At 41.1% G+C, this 14,598-nt stretch overlaps 1 protein-coding gene across 4 annotated transcripts in view; it reads left to right on the forward strand.

Moving 5' to 3' along the window:
* Window positions 1-14,598, forward strand: part of ZNF385B (zinc finger protein 385B) — a 566,921-nt gene that overhangs the window by 171,201 nt on the left and 381,122 nt on the right. Inside the window, exon 1 of one of the 4 annotated variants that reach the window (XM_088461224.1) lies at window positions 2,048-2,176. The exons of 2 other annotated variants lie outside the window; for them this stretch is intronic. The gene's annotated coding sequence lies outside the window, so the exon portion shown is untranslated. Of the gene's footprint in view, window positions 1-2,047; window positions 2,177-14,598 lie in introns of those variants that run through there. One more of the 4 variants, XM_088461227.1, reaches the window with a different exon arrangement.

The raw sequence follows: 14,598 nt of genomic DNA on the forward strand, positions 1-14,598 counted from the left end.
CCGCGACTCGGATTTATCCGGATCTCCTTGTGAGATTAGAACCGCGACTCGGATCTGTCCGGATTCGCGGAATTCGGATGGATTCGGATTTCTGGAGAACGGAAATGCACATGGCTGTAGAACGCTGCTGTCGGTGTAAATGTGAGCAGAGGCAGGAATGATAACTAAATAATATAGATGGAATAGTGTAGGACTAGTGGGTCTATTTATTACAGGGAGACCAGAGATAGCGCTTGTTTTTGCTATCCCCTATCTATTCTATGAAAGGGGTTTACAGCAGTAATAGCTACCCCAGCAATATTTGTAATTTTGTTCTTTTTCAGCTTTTTTTTTTTAAGCAAACCACATGCGTCGCCTGCTGCATATATATCTTTGCATACTTACAACGGATTCATAGCCGTAGGCATCTAGGTATTTCCTACACAGCCGCTAAATTAGCGTTTGTAGGTGGCAGCTGAGCGTCAACAATGTGAACGCACAAAAAGAACCGTTTAGTGGGTGTGAAGCCAGAGTTACTTGCTATTCACTGTCCTATGTAAGGTGATGCAGATGCAAAACATTCCAGAGCTTGTTCCCGATAGGTAACGCATTGCCTATAGAAGCCTATGGGCTTCTTTTCATACAAATCCCCAGAGAGGGAGCTGACACGAAAGTACCCCCCGGTGATAAACTGGGAAGTCCTCACAGCACAAGGGTTCAGCCCTTATCAGAAAAGCTGTCCCAAGCGTAATTATTCTCAATTTTTCATGCATACGGCATGAATAATAGCCGCTGTGCATGCGATAAGGGGCAGGATGTGTCGCATAGAATATATGATATATCCAGCCCGCAGTGTTTTATGCAAAGGAGCGTGTGAACTTTCTGAAGTATAATACCACTAAATGCTGAACCACTGCCTGGTTAAAGGATTTACTAAGGTGCTTCTAGTTAGAGCAGGGGTCTTCAACCTTGGCCCTCCAGCTGCTGTGGAACTACACATCCCAGCATGCACTGCCATAGTTTTAGCATGCTGTTATATCAAAAAGGTGGCAGTGCATGCTGGGATGTGTAGTTCCACAGCAGCTGGAGGGCCAAGGTTGAAGACCCCTGAGTTAGAGCCCTGAGGAAGATATGACCTTACCATAAGCCTGTAAATTACTTTGACTACTGTTAATTGCTTATATTAGACTCTAAGGCGATGTAGCAATAAGAGAGAAGTAAGTAGATACAAACAGATTGTTGTAATGTATTTCATTTGTTGCAATTGTTTTGTTCAATAGTCCTGGATTCTCAATGCTGATCATTACAAGTCCATCTATTAATACTAAGGATTTGTCAGTATGTACAGTATACTGTATGTCAGCTCTGAATGAATTTGTTTATAATATACTAGTGATGTCAAAAGAAGTAAAACTGTCACGGCTATAGACTAGAACTTTGGGGCTACAGTGCTTGGGGTGCTCAGCAACAGCAGGACCTGTGCAAAGAGGGTGTCCTAGGGTAGGATATGTCACAGTCACGTCTTCAGTTACACCCCACTGCTGTTGGGTCCACTAGCCTAGGGTTCCGTCCTCGGCACTGCGAATTAATGCATTAACAGATGCATTATTAAGAAACAATTATATTATTTCAGTCAGTACAGTATGTTTTCGGTGCACAAAGAGGTTTCCAATCAGCAGAACTCAAACTTAACAGAAAAGATCTCTAATTGTCAGCAAACAAGACTTTGTATCAACCTTTCTAAAGTGTGGAGAAGTTGGGTATAGTAACCAATCAGCTTCTAGCTGCAGGGGTGGCTCTACTGCTGGTGCAGCCGTTGCGTTGTACCTGGGCCCCTGGGGAGTAAGAAGCCTGTCAACATTCCCAGGCGTGGGGGGAGGGGAGGGGGGTTGGGTTGGGTGACGGCAGGGTGCTGACAACAACCACAAATAATACATTAAGCGACGTAGTCAGTGGGTTGTGTCTCTGCAGGGACCTTTACAGTGTTTCCTAATTGCCTCACGTGCTGCAGAATGACACTGTTACACTGTGAGAACAGGTAGGAGGAGCTTTACAGGAGGCACAGAGAGGAGGGACAAGTATGGACCTGGCACCATTAACTGGCATCAAATGGCTGAAAGGTTTGTCTGTTGGTAGACTACAGGCCAGTGTATAACAGCTACAGATATTCACTTTATTGATGATCTGTTCTGTCCAGGTGTGTTTTCAACACTTTACTTATGTTGTCACTTAGAGCTATAGACCAGGGCTATTTTTCAGCAGAAACAAGCAGGAACTCACTTCCTGAACCGTCTTATTAACTATGACGTAATGTCATGGGCCAAAATGTACTTTCCATAAGAGAAGTTTTATTTTAAAGTTCCTTTTGATTGCCTTCTTTCTAAATACTACATATGTACTGTATATATAACATATAATATATATAACACGTTGAGGCTATATGTGGTGATTGATGTTACTTTCTGCCAGCGGATTCTGTGGTGTGACAACCGATATTGACAGATAAGCTTTATATACTATTCTATGATGTACGTGCATTTTTACTTTGTCCTAAATGTTTATTAAATTGTTGTGTTTATATACTACACTATGGTCCCTTTTCTTTTCTCCTATATCCATATTGCATAATTGGTATATATGTGACTCGAGTTATCCAGTATTGAATAAGAGGGCACATTTTTGAGGACGGCCATTGACTGTTCATGTTCACTAAACTGTGGTGAATTCCACTACATAAGGTACACCTCCACCACATAGATGAATTTTTTGGTGAAGGGTATCTTGGTCTGTACGTTATTGCACTAGGAGACGCCCTTTTCCACTTTTTGTTTTATATATATATATATATATATATATATATATACATATATATATATATATATATATATATATATATATAGCAGGAAAAAGTTTGAACGGCACTCCGGGACTGGTTAAGAATCACAGTACACCTTTAAAGTTGTTGTCAATGTTTCAGAGCCAATGTGCTCTTTTATCCAGACAATATTGTCTTGATAAAAGAGCACATAGGCTCTGAAACGTTGACAACAACTTTAAAGGTGTACTGTGATTCTTAACCAGTCCTGGAGTGCCGTTCAAACTTTTTCCTGCTATCTATGAGTGTTCCTCAGGACGGGCACCTGGGCCAGCTGTTTTCTCAGATCATTTGGAGTGCCGGACTTTTACTACTTTATATATATATATATATATATATATATATATTAGGGATGTGCAGGCTCGGATAGGTTCGAGTTTGCACGTTGAGTTCGGATTTTTCCCTCCAAAAAAACGGAACTCAGAAAGAGGCAAAACGTCATCTTACATGGACGAACATCATCATTCCTGGACTTTTGTCCAGGAATGATGATGTTCGTCCATGTAAGATGACGTTTTGCCTCTTTCTGAGTTCCGTTTTTTTTGAGGGAAAAATCCGAACTCAACGTGCAAACTCGAACCTATCCGAGCCTGCACATCCCTAATATGTATATATATAATTGTTTTCTTATAGCTCCCCCTCCCCCAGTTTCTGAACCGATTTTTCCAGAAAAATAGCCCTGCTATAGCCCATACCAACAATGAAAATTGCCAAAGGAGCTACAACTACACTATCTAAATGCAAACACCCCCAACAACACCTCCTGAATCCCTACTATATATTTATGAGATGTGCAGGTGTGGTTCTCAGTGAACCGACAACAACCGAATTTAGGGTTTCCAAGTCGAACCAAGTCCAAGTTCGGAATCACTTTGGGTACCTGGTCCAACCAAATCCCGGTTCAGATCTTCCCGCGGTTCAAACTCAAATTTAAAAACGGAACTCGGGTTTTGGATTGCATGCCAACAGGTCAAAGTGTCGTAATTGTATCTGTTTTTTTATTTTTAAAATACAGATCCAAAACATGAAGATAAATCCGGATCCAAAACCAAAACATTGGGGTCAGCACACATCTCTTCACTTGACAGGTCTTTCCACAGAGCTGTTTTCTCAGACCTCTCTCTGACCTCTGTACTGGGCAGCAGACTAATGTGGTCAGACGCCATTTTTAATCCTGTAGGATCCCAGACTCCAGGGTCTGAACAAGTGGCGAAATGGAGCAACCTAGTCTGCTATCACTACAATGTTCATAAAGTACAAATGATTATCTACCAGCTAAAATAAACTTTCCCAATAGCCTAATCTACAATGTTCCTTAAAAAGCGACTTTAATTCACTAGAATGCTCTTTTCGCTGTAACAAAGCAGTGATAACATAAAGAGTGCTTATATAAACATAATTTATTATTGTAATAAATGGAAGTGGGTTCTGCTTTACTAAGCATTAGAATTAACTGCTCTACTTTATGCCAGAATGTCTTCAGTTACAACAACTTTTATGGTTAGTTAGTTTCCTGTCAGCGATGTTTTGCAATGGAGTATATCAGAGGCTATCCTGGGCTTTTATACATGGTTTGTGGTGGGGCATGTATTATGGATTATGGTCAGTATAGAGGCCTCTCTCCACCCTCCCTTTCACATTTTGTTTTCTACAGTTGTTATATATATATATGTATTTTTGGAATTCCTGTCTTTATAACATAATTATTATATAGATATATGAAGATGGCAGTATTGTAGTATTTACTAAATAATTGTTTTTAATAGTTGTATTCAATTGGATATAGACAGTGAGCCTCTGTGCGGTTGCTTTTTTCAGCTAAAAGAGGTTACTGGAAATATTTTTATGAAACTGTTATCAGGATATAATAAAGGTTTTTACATATTTACCCTCTCCTCGCATGCATGCCAGCATTAATTACTATTAATTAATATTAATTGCTCTTTCATTAAGAGCTGTCCTTTGCGAATGAGGGACTTCTGGATCTCTGATAAAAGGATATGAGTCCCGCTTGGGGGGGGGGGAAAGGATGCTGGGAGGGATCCGATCGGATCCCTCTCAGGGGGGAGCCGCGAATAGAAGCCTATAGGCTGTACATTTCTGGGCTTGGTGCACATGAGAAATGCGGTCAAAACCCAAAAACTGCATTTTCGGAGGTTTGACCGCATCTCTGATATTGGTGCCTCACCGCCCCAATATCATCACAACACCTAAGAAATGCAAACGTTTTATGAAATAACTGTCTGACTACATTAGCCGAAATGACGGAGGTAAGACAAATGAAAAAAAGTTATTCCGGGTATTAGTTACCAGCTGCAACCCATGTTAAACAGGAGATTCAGGTCAGTCAGGGTGCATTAGAATTTACTGTACTCTAAGACAGAAAAGAATATTGGGATTTATTTTGTTGACAGAAGACCCTACAATGTATTGAGTTTGCATTCTGCTGCCAGACTTTCGTTGAGACATTGCCCAGTGACTTGCACAGCAACACATCAAATGCATACTTACCGATATCCTGGCTGCCCCTTCCGGTAGGGAGCAGCCAGGTCGGCTCAGCAGGGGGCGGGGCTGGCAAACGGGGGCGTGGCTGGGATATCACATGTCGTTTAGGGGCGGAGCCACATAATCGTGCAGTTTTGGCCCCGTCCCCTCTACACAATGTCAAGATTTTCGGCATTGTGGCGCAGGGGGGTGGGGTCATGATCAGCCCCCCCGCTGCAGGTGTTTGGGTAGGTATTGCGGGGGGGACTGGAGGGGCCGGGAGGAATGCCTACTTTTCCGGGGGGCTGAGAGTGGCACCCAATTTTCGGGAGGCTCCCGACCAAATCGGGAGAGTAGGCATGTATGATCAAATGTCAACTTCTCTTTTCATTTCTCCTTGCCCTAGCCAGGGCCAGCACTACAAATAGGCAAAGTAATGTGGCTTGCTAGAGTGCCAGCCTTTGATATTACTGTTTGTCACTCATGTAGTATTTTTTAATTTTTTTCTCGAATAATTAAAAATGTTTCCTTTAAAGAAACCATTGCCCACCTTCTGTATCAGTGATGTCACAGCGTAGCACAAACCTCCCAGCCTGCCACTGATATGTAGGAGCAGCAGAGAGCAGCACAACTAGCAGACATTCCCCATGTCTTTCTGGGGCCGCCAGTACATTGGGTGGGTCTGTGTACCGGGGGGGCCTGGCCACTTAATGGGACATAACTATGCCCCTTCTGAGTATGGTGCAGAAGGGGGCATGTCAGGGGAGGGGTGCTTCCCACTCACTCTTGGGCCCCTACAGTGGCACAGGCCATTTACGGGACAACTCTCCCCCATACTGCCCAATTATTCAGTGAAATGGGAGGGACGAGGGCTCACGGTTCTGCAAATCCCATCATTATGGCAATGTCCGCATTAAGTTGTGGGGAATGGGGCCACAGTGATGCAATTTGTGGCACCACGACCCTGCTCCTTCCAGAAAGAACAATTAGGTAAGTATGCTCACTGATCCAAAAGTTCCATTATTTTTATTTTATACTTTCCATGACGGTTGGCCTTTCAGGGATGTGGCATAGACCGTTCCTCCTGCTGCTTTCTCAGGAAACATAGGGCATCTACGAGAGGATGCAATGTGAACATTAGGAAGGTATGTGGGAGTTGGAGCGAGAATGCAAGGGATATTGGGAAGATAATAATGTATAAGATATCTGCAAGAGACATGTACATGATAGAATATTAACTATTTATTCCTATAACAGTAAAAGGGATCATCTCATAATCTCACAAATTTACAGAAGATAAAATGACTTACATGTCTATTTGTTTCTGAGTATATAATATGATTGTTGTGTAAGATGTCTATTTGTTTGTGAATATATAATATGATTGTTGTGTAAGCAAGATATGGCAATGTCTCACTATATATATGAGAGAGAGAGAGAGAGAGAGAGAGAGAGAGAGAGAGAGAGAGGATTTGCAAATTATTAGACTTTTTGCTGCTTTCTTTAGAAAAAACAAGCATAAAATAAAGTTATCTACAATCTATCTCCACGTGAGCTGGATATTTCACCATTTCAATTAAACAAGACAGTATTGTGTATTCTGTGTCTTCACATTCCCTTCCTTTCAGCAGGTCTTGGCTAAATAAAAAAACAGAACCCGATCCAGACACTTATATTAGCGGTGTATGTGTGTGAAAACATACAACGCTACCTGGCTCCTGACTGCTCGGTGTGAACTGTCAGGAGCCAGCAGCCAATCAGTGGCCGCTAACTGTACAGTTGATGATTGGCTGCCAGCTCCTGACAGTTCACATTGAGCAGTCAGGAGCCGGGTAGCGGTGTATGTGGTTATTTTGCCAAGACCCCTGGATGCTACGGAGACCAGCGCGAGGATGGAGGCGAGTATAAGATCTTTTTTTCAGGTACACCCATTGGATTCTACATGGGAGAAGGGGACCGATCAGCTGGCAGTAGGTAAGTATGTGTGAGTGAGGTAGGTAGTTATGTAATAAAGCTGTACTATATTCGGTGTGTGTGTTCTGTCTTTATTTAACTATTTATTTTACAGTGGGGGTACGGGTGGCGGATGCCTACTGGCACTTGTAGTTCCAAAAGTGCCAAAGGGCAGGCATGCTGGCACCTGTAGTTCCACTGTAAAATACAATAGTTTGGAAGTATTTAACACATTATTACCCCTATACCCACCACTCCAGGGGTGTGGGGAAGAGCCCTGGGCTTCAGACTAAGCCTGGGGTTTCGGGACATTTTTTTTTTCTACACTGTTTATTCCATTTCACTGCGCTGAACATACCCAGCAGTGTATTTTTGCAATTGTTTATACTAGTCTTGTGCTGTATTTTTGCTTTTCAAGATAAAGGCCCAATTATTTCTATGGCCCATTCATTTGAGTAGGGTTATGCAGTAATGTATAAACTGCAGTGACATGAATAAGCCGTAGAAATGCTGACTTCCCCACACTCACCAGTAATGACAGTGAAATTAAATTGTGGGACAATTAGCCTTTGGTTCTGTGCCCAGGCCTAGCAGCATCACTGCTATACTGTGTCTGTTATGTTGCTTTGTTCATTTTATACTGTTATTTTGTAACCTATTCTGACTTTATATCTGTGTGTGCTTCATTTGAATAAAAGGGACATTTGTAAACCAATTTTAAAATAAGAATCACAGTAAATTCTACTGTGTAATCTCAGGTTAGTAGATCTGGGTTAATAGCAGATCAAATACTTTAAGCAAATAAAATGATGAAAATGCTTCAATTTCAGCAAGAGATTTTTGCCTTTTTGCCAGAAGATGCATTTTGAGAGTGGTATACAGTATACAATGGGACATACAGTGTGTCTGGCAGCATCTCGCTGTGACTGTTCAGTCTGTGTTTTATCTGCCTGGCTTCCAGACATACCTGATACAGAACTATGCATGGGGAGGTACACTCTTTATGAAAGCATGTAAAAGGCTGGTTCTTAAATTTACCCTTCTTCTGATTACAGTTAAAGGCTTAGCACTTGCTATAATAGGCTTTCAAGGTGAGCATAATTTTGCTCCAGATTTGCAACAAAGACGTTTTTGAGGAGCCTGTAAATGTGTTTCAGCGTTCGACATTTTAACTTTGAATAGAAGCGCACAGCATTCAGTTTGAATACAAAGAGCCTTATTTTAGAGGACCTGTCATTTCTACGATAAAGTAATTTTTACATTGTGAATTGTTCAATATGCATGATCTAAAAGAAACGTCCCACACTTCATCTTCTGCATAAGCGTGCAATGCAAGTCTGAGGGTCAGGCCTTCTCATGAGGCAAGCGGAGAATTTGTACATAGCAAACAATCAGTTTCTGCCTATCATTTATCAAGTACATTCTATAATATGATAGAAGCTGATTGGTTAATACTCAGTGCTCAACTTGCCATGCAGGGGTCTTCAATCAAACAAGCAGGCCTGCCCCTATCCCGCAATACCTCAAAAACTTGCAATGGTGGGGAAACATTGCATCCTCACTATTGTCGGGTTAGGCAGAGATGGAGAGAGTCAGTCTCAGAAAATAAAAACTGTCCATCAGGGGAGGTTTCTGGGTACTCATAAACCCTCCACGTTTGCACCACTGGTTGCATCCACCACGCTGGCTTTTTTGCCTTTCTCAACTCACTAAAGTAAATGGACAATTTAATTGCATAATATAGCATGAAACTAAGTGTACATAGGGCCTGATTCATAGATGGACGCTAATGCAATTTTCATGCAGATCGAGCGATTGTTGGACATTGCGCATGTATATGAATCACGGTGCGCATGCATGAAGGCAGCTCTGAGATCGACCTTCGATCACGCAGGCCACGGAGACCCATCGCAGAGTGAGTGATAGGAAGTGAGCGTTTGGGGGCGTTGACGGGGGGAGGTGGTCAGCGAAACACAGGCGTGACTGGCCGTTTGAATGCCGTTACATGGGCGTGCATAAATTAGCCACTGTTATTGCATATGCAGCTCTGCATGTCAAGAGAGTACCCAAGGCTGCGGCAGGTCAGACCTACCGCAAGGGTAAGATGACCGCCGATGTGCTTCGATGTTACCGATATTTACGCAGGTATGTGCAGGTATGTATCGTCGCACACAGGTAAAAAGGCAGCAGTGGGTGTCTTTATGCTCGGGTGATCTTTGCTAACATTAGCATATTTTCGCAGCTGCGATCCGTACGAAATCGCCATGGCGATCACATTAGCGTACATCTCTGAATCAGGCCCATAGTGTGCAAAATTAGGAGCAACAATGCTAAATGAGTCCTGGTAATTTGCAGTATGATGTCCGGATGTAAATGACCCTCGCTGTTTTAGTGACCCGAAGCACTAGATAGTCGTTATAGGCAATTTACTATCAGAGTATAAGATCCTAGCCTTTCTGAGGGTAAAATTAATGAACAAGGAAATTGCTACAATATGACCCTCACCTGAGGGTGACTTTAAACATTTCATCTCATAAATGTGCTGATTAAAAATCATTGTTAAGAGAGGCTGGAGTGATATCAGTTGTACAACTCGCTCTAAGTCTAGTAAGTTTCCAGAATCACAAAATTAATTTCCTAATTAGTGCTGAGATTGAACGCTGGAGCTAATCGACCATTGAAAAAGCTTAGTCTTGTTGTACGCGATACGTGGCTTTAATGAAGGACTCCTTTCACAATGCTCTTGATCATAGGGGCTCAATTAATTCCAAAAACACGATAGATGCAGCCGTGCTTCTCACAAACGGGCAGTTTACTCCACTCAGCAAAATTTACTCACACAATGCTCTCCATGCAGAAGAAATACATTTAAAGGTTAATACACTGTATATATATATATATATATATTTTTTTTTTTTAATGTTCATACTATAGAATTTATGTTGAAAAAAAAATTCCACATGTCATATTTTTGCTGTGTACATATAGGGGGAGATTTGTCAAACATTCTAGGTGGAGAAGTTACTCAAAGCAACCAATCAGCTATCATTTTATAAAATGTACTAGATAAATGATAGACCGTAGACTCTGGCTGCTATAGGCTATTCTCCACTGGTTCTTTTTAGTAACTTTGATACTTCTCCCCCTTAATTAATTGTAGTATGGAACCTCTAATTCGTAATCATTAATAAAAAAGGTCTGAAATGGAATTCCTTATCAAATAAAGTGAGCTTTTCTTGTGTCACATTCACATTTTAATTTTGTCCTGGCTAATTGTCCTGGAATTATCTGCTACTGTTACCGCAATAAATAAAGAATCAGATGTTCCGATAGCAGGATATTAATTAACTTTGCTGCTTCGGCTATTGATTGAGATGCCATGGACCATAATATGGATGTTTGACTCCAGCGTGAGTGGCCTTCTCCCTCCCCGTGACTCTGGCTTCTAAAGTGTTGCTCCAACTAGACGTTGTTCTATCATTACCTCAGGTGTATGTTGTTTATCATTTTATGTGATATCTAGAGCATAATTGTTGAATTAATTATATTAAATAAGTGTTTTAAGCGCTCTCTATGTGCCTTCATGGTCTTTAAATACTGTTGATTATTTAGTATCCCCAGAATACTTTTTGGGAGCTGCTAACAGAATAAACATCTGCTGTATTAATCTTAGTTACTGTTGCGCCTGATTCAGATTTTTAGGATCTGTTGTTTGTTTAGTTGCTACTGTTACCCCCTTTTTAAGTCCTGATGATACGTAATTTTTGAGGGTATCACCCACAAAAATAACGTCTATTAAATATACCCCTACGAACCAGGGCAGGTGACCAAGACCAGTCACAGTGAAGACACAACTCTCTTGCGGAGGTCCCTGGTGAAGATCACTGATTTATTAACCTCCTCGGCCCTGCTTCTGGTCGCTCCAATCCTAGTCGGTAGCAAATAATCTACTCTCTCAGCGTATGTGTGCTAAACTCATATTAGGGTATCACCATACTTGTCTGCAATCCCAGAACGGCCAAGAGGCTCCCGAATTTTCAGGTGGTGAACCCGGCCTCCCAGGAGAGTATTCACGTCTTCCAATCCAGAGCTGCTGTTGCCCGTGTCTGCCTGGCGCCACCCAATTCTTGAGCGAAGTGGGCGGACCAAAGGGTCACTTACACCAATTTGCGCTGAGTTGCTTCATTGTAGCCCGCTCCCATTTTCCGATGCCTGTAATGTCTGCATTGTATAGCGGGGATGGGGCCACAAGGACGCTAACGCACTGGCCCACACCCCCCACGCATAGTCCACTTATGCCAACGCCCCCTAGAGGGGGCTGCCAGAAAGTCAGCAAGTATAGGTATCACTATCAACAACAGTTTACAAAGCAGAGCAGCAAAATCAATTTCAAAATAAGTATATAAAATGCCCAGATTTGGGCTTCAGTTCCAGAAAGTGGAAACAAAATTAATGTGATTTATTATAAAAAAAAAAAAAACTGAAATAGTTTAAATTAATATTTTTAAAATGTTTTTATTTTTTATTTTGTGAGATTGCGATAACAGAGCAGGTATAACAGCCGTTTCCGATGCTTCCCATGGAGTAACCGCTGACGAAGTGATTGGGCAATTTTTACTATAAGGCTGGGTACCCACTTGTCCGCTGACTCAGGGACCCGCAGAACGGGCGGCCGATTGACAAGACAAAACACACTTACCAATCTGCCGCTCGATGTGTCTGCGCTGACATCACAACTGGGTGAGTATTTATATTTGCCTGCCCAGTTGAGATGTCAGTCACCGGCGGTCCCTGCAGCCAGTGTACAGGCAGTCGCCGGGTCGCCCGTACACGCAGGCAGATACACCGATATTTCTTCCAGATATATCGGCATCGGCTGTGCTGCAGGGTTGATGCGATATGTCTGTGAATGACGTCGTTTACTGACATATCATCGGTACACACCTGCCGCACTATGCGATATGTCGTTGATTGGCCGATTAAACAACATAGTGTGTACCCAGCATAAGGGTAATTGTCTGTCACAACATAAACTTTCTTGCATTGGGCAAAGAAATACCAAGAAAAAAAAGCTGTTTTTCCCAGCAGTAGGGCTCCTTGCCCTTTGATAAATATGCCCCTCCGTCACAGACGTTGAAATCTAATATCCTGTCTTTTCTCCAAACGCATAGAATAACGTTACTGAAATGTGTTTCGTAAACAGTGCTTTGGAAAATGTGACAAGATAATAAGCTCATTACATTTACATATGTTCCTGTCAGTCTGTGTATGGCGTACAGAGATGAACCTAAACTTTGAGGTGAAGATCTAAATCTGCATAAATGAGAAATGATGCAAAATGTAATAGGTAATGGAAGTTCTCCTCATACATCTAAAGCTGTGAAATATCACCTGGTAGGACCAGACAGTAAGATATGGAAAAGTATGGAAAATTATTTCAAGCTTTATTTTCGCAAAAGGTAAGCACACAAATTGCATTTACTTCTGTAGGGTTTGAAAATATGTTGATAGTAGTCCTCTATTCAATCATAAGACATGTTTGTCTTTGATATTCTATATAGAGTATGCCTGTTGCCAACCATAATAATGAGAAATTAATTTCCTAGTAGGTACTAATGAATACCTCACACAGGACGGGATGCATCAAGCATTCCACCACTGATCACATGCATAGCGGTATTTTTTATTTTTTTTTGTAATCTCTTTGTAATTTTGATAGAAAATACAGCACGAATATTATCATGCACAAAATATTATTTAAATAATCTACAATTCAAATCTATCAAATATTATTTTCCAAAAAATAAAACTACTCCAAAATACACATAAAATTTTTGATTTGTAACGGAAATACAAAAAACAATAAAATAGAGAGGAAAAAAAAAAATATATATATATATATGTATATATATATGTATAAAGAAAAAGGGGGGTGGGAATTAAAGAAAGGCAAGCTATGGTATAGTAAATCACTTACGGAAAACCAAAATCACTCCATACTGGGCAACTGTCTATGAAATGCAGAATACCAAGGTTCCCAGGTAGCATGAAACTTAGGACAGGATGCATCAAGCATTCCACCACTGATCACATGCATAGCGGTATTTATTAACGCAGTAAGCATGAATATTTAGGCAAAGGACAGCTCACCCGATAAGACCTCACCTTTGCAGTGTGGGGACGTCTGGGTTTATGACCCGGGAGTCCTTCTGCGCTTGCACGGGCATCAGGGTAGTCTCTGAAATGAAACCCATAGGCTTCTATTAGGCATAGGTTCCTATTGGGTCCAACTGAGCTTTGTGCATATGGGAAATATGGTTAGACCTCCGTAAACTGCATTTTCGGAGGTTTAACCCATTTTTCATTATAGTGCATCCTGCCTTAATGAAGGCACTAGATTCTATTTATTGGCTGCATTCTCATAATTATTTGTACAGAGTTCAAGATGGCTGCCTCAACTGGTACTACAAAGGTACACTTTAATTGAGAAGATGTGGGTATGACTTGAGTGAGTTATACTTGAAATGAATGGGAGCTCATGTAGATGCTAAAAAAAGGGTTATCTATTTTGCATTTTGATCTAATGCATGGATATTACGATCCGTGTATATGTGCTTTCACCCACTTTTGCCCTTTGCCGATGGTGTTTTGGTTAGAGTATGGCAACATACTCATTTATCAACGAGTTTTATTATACGCAACAAGTTTTAAAACTCATTGTGTATGATATATGGTGCTCCAGCCAGCACCATTTATCATACGCAACAAATTTTAAAACGCGTTGCGTATGATAAAACTTTTTGATATATGGTCTTCAATGTGTGTTATGTTGTGACAATTGACTCTATTGTAAAACTTGTTGTTAATCCTTTATCTTGTGTAAAGCCAGATACACATGGAACGATGTGCTGCATCAATGATATCGCTGAACGATTTCCCTTGAACTTTCTGTAGTGCAGGACAAACGATATTGGGTGTACACACTGATAGATATCTTTCAGTGACGTCATCCTGCAACATCTCTGAACAGGCAATTCTTGAAGATATCTTCCAAATTGGCCTGCCTGTATGGATGACCAAAGATTTTGTTATCGTCCAACGGCAGTGCGCATCGTTGGTCAGTTATTGCATAAACACGGAACGATATGAACGATATATCGTTGAACGAAATTGTTATCATTCATATTGTTCAAAGATATCATCTCATGTGTATGTGCCTTTAGATTATAAAGATTTACCTGTTCTAGTAACAATACAGATTTATCTCACAATATGCCCTGTGTCACAGTAAGGTATGAATAATAGAT

Source organism: Taudactylus pleione, unplaced genomic scaffold (assembly GCF_031769625.1).
Source record: "Taudactylus pleione unplaced genomic scaffold, aTauple2 ptg001027l, whole genome shotgun sequence".
Lineage (NCBI taxonomy): Eukaryota > Metazoa > Chordata > Amphibia > Anura > Myobatrachidae > Taudactylus > Taudactylus pleione.